Source organism: Hibiscus syriacus, unplaced genomic scaffold (assembly GCF_006381635.1).
Source record: "Hibiscus syriacus cultivar Baekdansim isolate YM2019G1 unplaced genomic scaffold, ASM638163v2 tig00110691_pilon, whole genome shotgun sequence".
NCBI lineage: Eukaryota > Viridiplantae > Streptophyta > Magnoliopsida > Malvales > Malvaceae > Hibiscus > Hibiscus syriacus.
The window spans coordinates 769,258-777,400 of record NW_024062826.1 but is presented as its reverse complement, the minus strand read 5'-3'; the positions used below and the strand labels follow the sequence as shown (position 1 = coordinate 777,400).

The 8,143-nt window shown below is 33.6% G+C and overlaps 1 non-coding gene across 1 annotated transcript; it reads left to right on the top strand.

Moving 5' to 3' along the window:
- The first annotated feature begins 276 nt into the window (after positions 1–276).
- TRNAL-CAA lies at positions 277–360 on the top strand. Its single transcript has one exon. It is a non-coding gene; the product is annotated as a tRNA-Leu (tRNA).
- Positions 361–8,143: the final 7,783 nt, after the last annotated feature.

Here is an 8,143-nt window from a genome sequence, read left to right as displayed (position 1 = left end):
CCGGAGGTCTTCCACGGAAGTTACTCTCAACCTGGCGTTGGGGGTAGCCTACTACCCTACCTCCCCCTTACCCCATACATATGGGAATTGGGTTTTGTTGTTGTTGTTGTTGTCGTAACATCTGGACTTCAAGGTGCAATATAAACATTTAAGTTGACATCACTTATTACATTGCATTAACATTAGCCTTTCTTATTCACTTGACAACTCTTAGCATCAAAAACTTGTACAAACATATTAAAAGAATATAATTCCAATATGATCAGATAGTCAGGAATCAGGATGGCCAAGTGGTCTAAGGCGCCAGACTCAAGTTCTGGTTCTCGTCAGAGAGCATGGGTTCAAATCCCACTTATGACAATGCCTCCCACTTCTGACTAAGGTGATCTTCAATAGTTATATGATGATCACAAGTTTTTGGTTCCAAAACATATGGAATATGGAATTATAAGGGATGGTAAAAATATCTGAACTCAACAAATCCTGATCCGATTATAAAGATGGATTTTTATTGAAATTATGGGGTTCGAGATAGGGTAGGGCCAGTTATAAAAATATGGATTTTTATTGAAATTATGGGGTTTTTTCCACCCGACCCGAGATCAAGGAATCTTCTACCCGAGATCTGACTCGACCCGACCAAAACAAGATTTCATCCGACCCGACTCGACCCGAAATAATAATAAAATATTATTTTTATTCAATAAAAACAATGACTTAATTGAAAAATATATAGAGAGGGGTATTATTGTAATTATTCCTAAATATATAAGGTAAAATTATAATTTTTTTCGGGTCGGATATTTTTCACCCTAAACCCGACCCGAACTCAATTTTTTTAAAAAAACCCGGCCCGATCGGGTCGGGACGTGTCGAAACCCATCGGGTTCGGGTCCCATTCCTATCCCTACCCACAACGCCCAAAATCGGTACCTCCAATTATTAATTTGTCCCTATATTAAAAATTAAAAATTTGAATATTTATTTAATTAATTATTCTTTTATTCCCTAAAACATTTTAAAATTTTAGAGAGACGCATAATATTTGTTATTTCCAATTAAAGAAGAAACTAATCCCTTAATAGGAATTAAGGCGATTATTTCTTATGTTTTGATCGAAATAATGAAATATTGTCATCCTTAAAAACTAAAGAATTAATCAATTATTAAACCCTAAAAGAAAATATTAAAGGTGACAGATTAGACAAATTATTATTAAAAGAATAAGGATGTTTCCTAATTTAAAGAACGAAGGCTAAGCTTTTGACGTTAATCAAACAACTCGTCCTTAGCAATTTAAATATAGGAACAAACATATACCCTTTTATTTTTAATTAGTGAACCTATTTAATTTTTTAAAAGTGACCAGTTGATAGAATATTCATTTATTCGAAAAATATTGAACAAGAATGTCTAGTTATTTTAAGACCACCCCTTTCATGAATTTTATTAAAGATACTAAACCTAAAAAGGCATTACTAAACTTATTTGATTTATAATTAAGGAACCTAAACTAAAGCTTTAATTAATAACTAAAGAACTTATAATCTAAGGCTTAATTAAAATAACTTAAAGATTAATTAATATTTAGTGATCAAATTAAAAGATTAGGAAAAAAACTAAAGGTTTTATCTTATAATTAATCAAGTGACCAATTTAATAGATTCAAAAATTTAAAATTAATATTAATAATTTAACACATTTAATAAAAGATTCAAGGCAATTGAAAAGGAATTAATGACTAAATTGAATTCAATAAAAATTCAGAGTGTTTAAAATAAATGAAAAGACAGAGCCCACAACCAAAACACGCTAAAAGGTGAGTGTTTTAATGAAGCAAATAACCTGAATATTTTACACTATAAGACCAAAAAAACAACATGAAGCTCATTTTTCTCCTCCAAAAATTCTCTCTAGCCTCCCAACCGAAAATCACCTAAACACCTACCATGTTCATCATTTGTTCATAAAAAAGCCAAGCTTTGATCCAAAAACAACACCAAAACTCAATCAAAATTTGTTTTTGGGATCAAACACCCATATTTCTCATGAAATATCAAATGTTCATCCTAAAAACCAAATTTTGATCCTCTAGCAATACCCAAAAACAATCGAAACTTGTTTTTCAAAGATCAAAACCCAACTTTTTCTTCCTATACCCAAGAACTCCAAGAATATTCCCAAAAACCAAACCTAATGTTCTTGACTTCTAAATCTAACATTATGGTTGATAAGAACCATAACCCAACTTCCCTACCTAAACCACCGAAACCTGAAAACACCGACTAACCCCGATCATCGCCTCCAATGTCGACCAAAAACCCCTTCGAGCCTAAAAAAAAATTTACAACGAAGGAAAGCTCACCTTGGTCCCGGGATAAGCAACAAACGATGATGGTACCAACCCGAAGGTTAAAAGCACTACTCATCTCAGTTTTTCTTTAAGATTTTCGAAGTGTTGCTTGGTGATGATGAATATTGCTTTGGTTGATGATTAGTAGTGATTAATGATAATGATTGGAGTTCCTATTTATACTATTGATTTTTGGCTCCTAATCCAACTGTTCCCGCTAAAAAACGGTTGTAATGTGCTTGGATTCGAGAATAATCTTTAACCGAATTTTCTTGATTTGTTTCTTGATTTTTGCGTGCTTTGAAACCCAACCGATGGTGGCATGATACATCGGTAGCTCACCAAGGAAGATGATCGGACCTACGATTGAGCCACAAGCACCGGTGACACTCCGACGAACTCTCCCTGGCCGACGGTGGACGTTAGTAATTCCCTAGCTCTTTGGAGACGACACAATTTTGGCCCTTAGATCTATTTTTTGATCCAATGACTTATATTGCTTTGTGCTTCTTAGCCATGGATCGATGACGTGGTAGCATGGAATCGATTGGATCAAGATTTCCATCCAAGGGTCCTCCTCAATTTGTGCTTGATTCACTAGGATTAAAGCTTTCATGGCCTTTGGATCAAGGCTTATCAAGGGTTGGGATTTGCTTGTACTTTTAGACATGGAAAAGTGTTGTAAGCTCCCTTGAAAGTTGAGCCATTTAATGCATTGTTTGACTTTGAAAATCAAAGCCAAAATTTCCCTCATACACCATAAAATCGGTGGAACACATTAGATTAGGGTATTTTTATTTAGTAATGCATATAAATTTGTAATAAAAGAGTGGGCTTATGTATTGGGCTTATGTAAACTAATGTAAACGGACTAGCACTAATGCAAATGGACTTATTTTTGGGTTTTATTATTACTTATTTATAACAACAAAATAAATGGGCTATTAATGTGAATTAACCTAACATGCAACTAAAATACTAATTATGCAAATGAAATTAATATGGCATGTACTACTATTTATGAACCATATAATATGCAATGTGACATACTAATTATTTAACATGTAATGTAACATGAATTAATAACATGCAATGCAACATGAATTAATAACATGCAATACCAAATGAATTAATAACATGCATATACCACATGAATAAATAACATGCAAATATTATTTAATACACTATAATACCTAATAATGCAACTATATAATATGCACACTATTTTATGCAAAAAAATGAAATTAGATGATGTAATGTATTTAATACCTAAATTATACTATATATATACTATGCCCATATTATTTATTATATTTTACACTATAATATGAAACGCCACGTACTTATTACCACCCGGATAAAATGGGTGATAACAGCTGCCCATTTTTGCTCATTGTTATGGAATGGGAATGAAGCAAAGACAAGAAGCACCAATTTATCCAGCTGACTACATATCACGAGCTCTAGATTCTTCTTATGTGAACCCTTCACTCTCTGATGAAAGGTCAACTACGAAATCTTAGCAAGCTCTCCTATATGAACTCTTCATTTTCAAAATATATTAGACAGAACAGACAAGATCTCCCATATGAATCCTCCATTCTACCATAACGACTCAGTCTAGGTCGAACGAGCTCCCTTATATAAACTCATTATTCCTGTAGAAATGCTGATTCACCTCCTTCTGTGATGAAACAGAGGAAAAACACAAGGTTGACCCAACTTCTTATGTGAAGAATCAAGAAAAGTGATGAAGCTGGCCCACCTCCTTCTATGATGGCACCGAGTAAAATGGTTATATTGTTCCAACTCCTTTTATGAAGAAACCAACATCGAATTGACGTTGATTTAACTCATTCTGTGAAAAAATGAGCGTAAGATTCTCACTGATCCAACTCCTTTTGTGAATGATCAAGTGAAAAGATTATCACTGATCCAACTTCTTCTATGAAGGGTTGAGTAACATGAAAAATGTTGATGCAACTCCTTCTATGAAGAAACAAACAATTTCCAACGCCGATCTACCTCCTTCTATAATAGAATCTAACAAAATAAGGTTACATTGATTCAACTCCTTATGTGAAGAATCGAATAGAATAAAATTGTTGATTCAACTCCTTCTGTGAAGATTCAAACAAAATGTCGATGTTGATCTACCTCCTTCTGATAGAATCGAGAAAAATAAGGTTATGTTGATTCAACTCATTCTGTGAAGAAAAGAGAAAAAGATTGACATTGTTGATCCAATTCTTTCTATGAAGAATCAAACATAATGTTGATGTTGATCTACCTCCTTCTACGATAAAATCGAGTAAAATAAGGTTACGTTGATTCAACTCATTTTGTGATGAATCAAGCGGAAGATTGACACTGTTGATCCAACTCCTTCTGTGAAAGATCAAACAAAATGTCGATGTTTATCTACCTCTTTTTGTGGTAGAATCGAGCAAAATAAGGTTATGATGATTCAACTTATTCTGTGAAAAATTGAGCAAAAGATTAACATTGTTGATCCAACTCCTTTTGTGAAGAATCAAACAGAATATCGATGCTAATCTACCTCCTTATGCGATAGAATCGAGAAAAATAAGGTTATACTGATTCAACTCCTTCTGTGAAGAATCGAGCAAAAGATTGGCACTAATCCATCTCATTATGTGATGAAATCAAGCACAAAAAATGGATGTCAGAATTGAAAAAGTTCTCCTATATGAACTTTTCAACTTTCAACAAATTTCTATAGAATGTAATGATGCACATGTGTTGAGTTCTTCGTCGAACTCCACCTCCTGCTGGGGAATCTCTTCTTTGAAAATCTTCATCCCTGTCAAAATGTTAGAATGTTTGAAATGAATGAATAAACATGTATGTTCTTACTTATATGTCTAAGCATGAATGCATGATGTCAATTATATTAGTACCATAATTTCCACTGATTCGTGGGGCTCCATCTATTATTCTTTCTTGCTCAGTCATCATCTCCATGATCCTTGCAATATTCCAACTCATGGTTTTATCTCATGGTTTCATATTTTTCAGCTTATATTCAGAATCAAACCCTTTTATGTCTTCTCTTCAGGTTCCTTCCTCATATCCTCTATGAAGCACTCTTCATGTTTTCACTTTACATTCACTCTTCTCAAAGCACCCTTTCGGGTTTTCACTTTGTCTTTTATTCTATTTTTCTTTCTCTTTTTTTTCCTATTTTTTCTTTTTCTTTTTCTTCTTTCTTTTTCCTTGGTAGTAGTATTTCTTATATGCTCTATATTGCATCAACTTGATGAAAATATGCTCCAACGAGAACTGAAATGTCAAACTTGATTTCTCCATTCCAAATTTTAAGTTCACAAAACTCCTCATTTAATAGGCTCAATGTACACTCTTCATCACGGAACATGAGTGTCGAGATCTTGAACTACTTTGGATTCCCTGCGCTCTAAAGATTAGCTTAAAGTAATACCAAGAAATCTTATGTTTTTATATTCACCATATTGACCCACTCGAAAGATGCTTAAAAATGAAAAAAAATGCTAGAAACAAAAGCTTGGATTTAAAATAAATGCAATATATTGATGAAAATTTAGAATTTTTACAAAGTCATGATAATCTTAGAAAGGAAATATGTTGAGTTAATCGATCAACATCAAAATGTTTTCAACAAAATAAAATCAAGAAAAAAAGTACAAATGTTTCCAACTATCACTAGCAGGAAAGTTTATGTACTAATCAACTATGAGTTTGTGTTTAGAAGACCTCAAACATTGTCAAAATGCCTACAGACATGAAGCTTCTCCCAAAATATCATACACTTAAGAGGGTATAAATTGCCAGATGCCTAATATCAACATGCATTTGAGCCACCCTTTTGGGTTTTAAACTTAAATCCTTCATTTGGTTTCAAGATGCCCTTTGCAGTTTTTCATATTGAACCCCCTTTTTATTTTATTTTATTTTCTTTCTTTTTATCTTTTCTCTTTTATTTTCTTTTCTTTTCATTTTTTTCTTTTTCATTTCTTTTCTTTTTTCTTTTCTTATTCAAACATAATATTTCATGACAAGATCGCAGTTTATTGGATTTCTTAGTACTTCTTCATCCATTTCTGGCAAAATCAATACTCTTCCAGAAAAGGCCTTTTTGAATATATATGGCCCTTCCCAATTAGGAATCCACTTCCCATAGAAGTCTCTATCAATTGGCTAGATCTTTTTAAGCACTACATCACCCTCTTGGAATTTATTTGGACGAACTTTCTTGTTATGAGCTCGCATCATACGCTTCGGGTATATCTGACCATGACAAATAACCTTCAATATCTTTTATTCAATAAGGTTCAACTGATCATATCAAGCCTGAGCCCACTCAACTTAATCCAACTCCACTTATTTCAAGATTCGAAGCGATGAAATTTCAACTTCAATAGGCAATATTGCTTCCATTCCATAAACCAAAGAAAATGGTGTTTCCCCATTTGAAGTTTGCACAATAGTACGATATGCGAACAAGGCAAAGGGTAACTTCTCATACCAATCTTTATAAGTATCAGTAGTTTTCGAGATGGTCTTCTTTATATTCTTATTTACTACCTCTACTGCCATATTCATCATCAGACGGTTGGTAACTGAATTATGGTACTCTATTTTGAATTGTGCACACAACTCTAACATCATCTCATTATTCAGATTAGTGACATTATCTGTAATAATTCTATCTGGCAACCCATATCGACAAATTATCTTTTTCTAATAAACTTGCAAGCTTTTGATCTCGTAATATTGTCGTAGGAAGAAGACTCTACCCACTTAGTAAAATAATTGATATCCATCATAATGAAGCGATGAACATTCGAAGCCTTTGGAGATATTGACTCAATGACATCTATGCCCCACATAGAGAATGATCATGGTGTAATCATTACATTCAAAGGAAAAGGAGGTGCGTGAATCTTATCAGCATAGAATTGACACTTATGACATCTATTACCAATAATATCCATATCTCATGATTTTTCGGGCCATAGAAAGACTATTTGCAAGTTTTCCACATATTTCACTATGTACTTCTTCAACGATAGTCTTTGCTTCTCTAGCATCTACATATCTCAGCAAAACTTGGTCTCTACGTCTTCTATAGAGAATTTCCCCATCAAGAATATATCTTGTAGTCATCCTTCTAATCGTCCTTTTTTCTACCTTAGATGATCACTACAAGTATGCCTGATACCTGATGTATTTTAAAATATCATGGTACCTTGGGCGATCATCTACCTCCTCTTTTAGGCTGTAATAATGCGACGAGATCTTATATACATGTATCAAGATTGACATCATATTCGCCCTTTTACTTGCCTAAAACATTACAGCCAATGTGGCTAAAGCATCTGCCATCTGATTCTCTTCTCTGGGGAGGTAAGTGAATGTGACCTCTTCAAATTCTTTGATCAATTCAAGGATCAAATATTGATATTCAACTAATTTTAAACCCTTTGTCTCATATTCACCTCGCAGCTGATAAACCACCAGCGATGAATCTCTGTACACCTTGAGCACTTTTATTTCCCTTCCCAAGGCTTCTCTCAAACCCATTACACAAGCTTCATACTCTGCCATAGTATTGGTGCAAAAGAATTGCATTCTACTGGTGAATGAATAATATACATTTTATGGAGAAATTAGCACCGCCCCAATTCCTCATCCCAAGGCATTAGATGCTCCATCAAAATAGAGCTGCCAAGATTCATCATGTTGATTATTTTCTTCAACCGTGATACGCATCAAATCCTCATCTAGAAA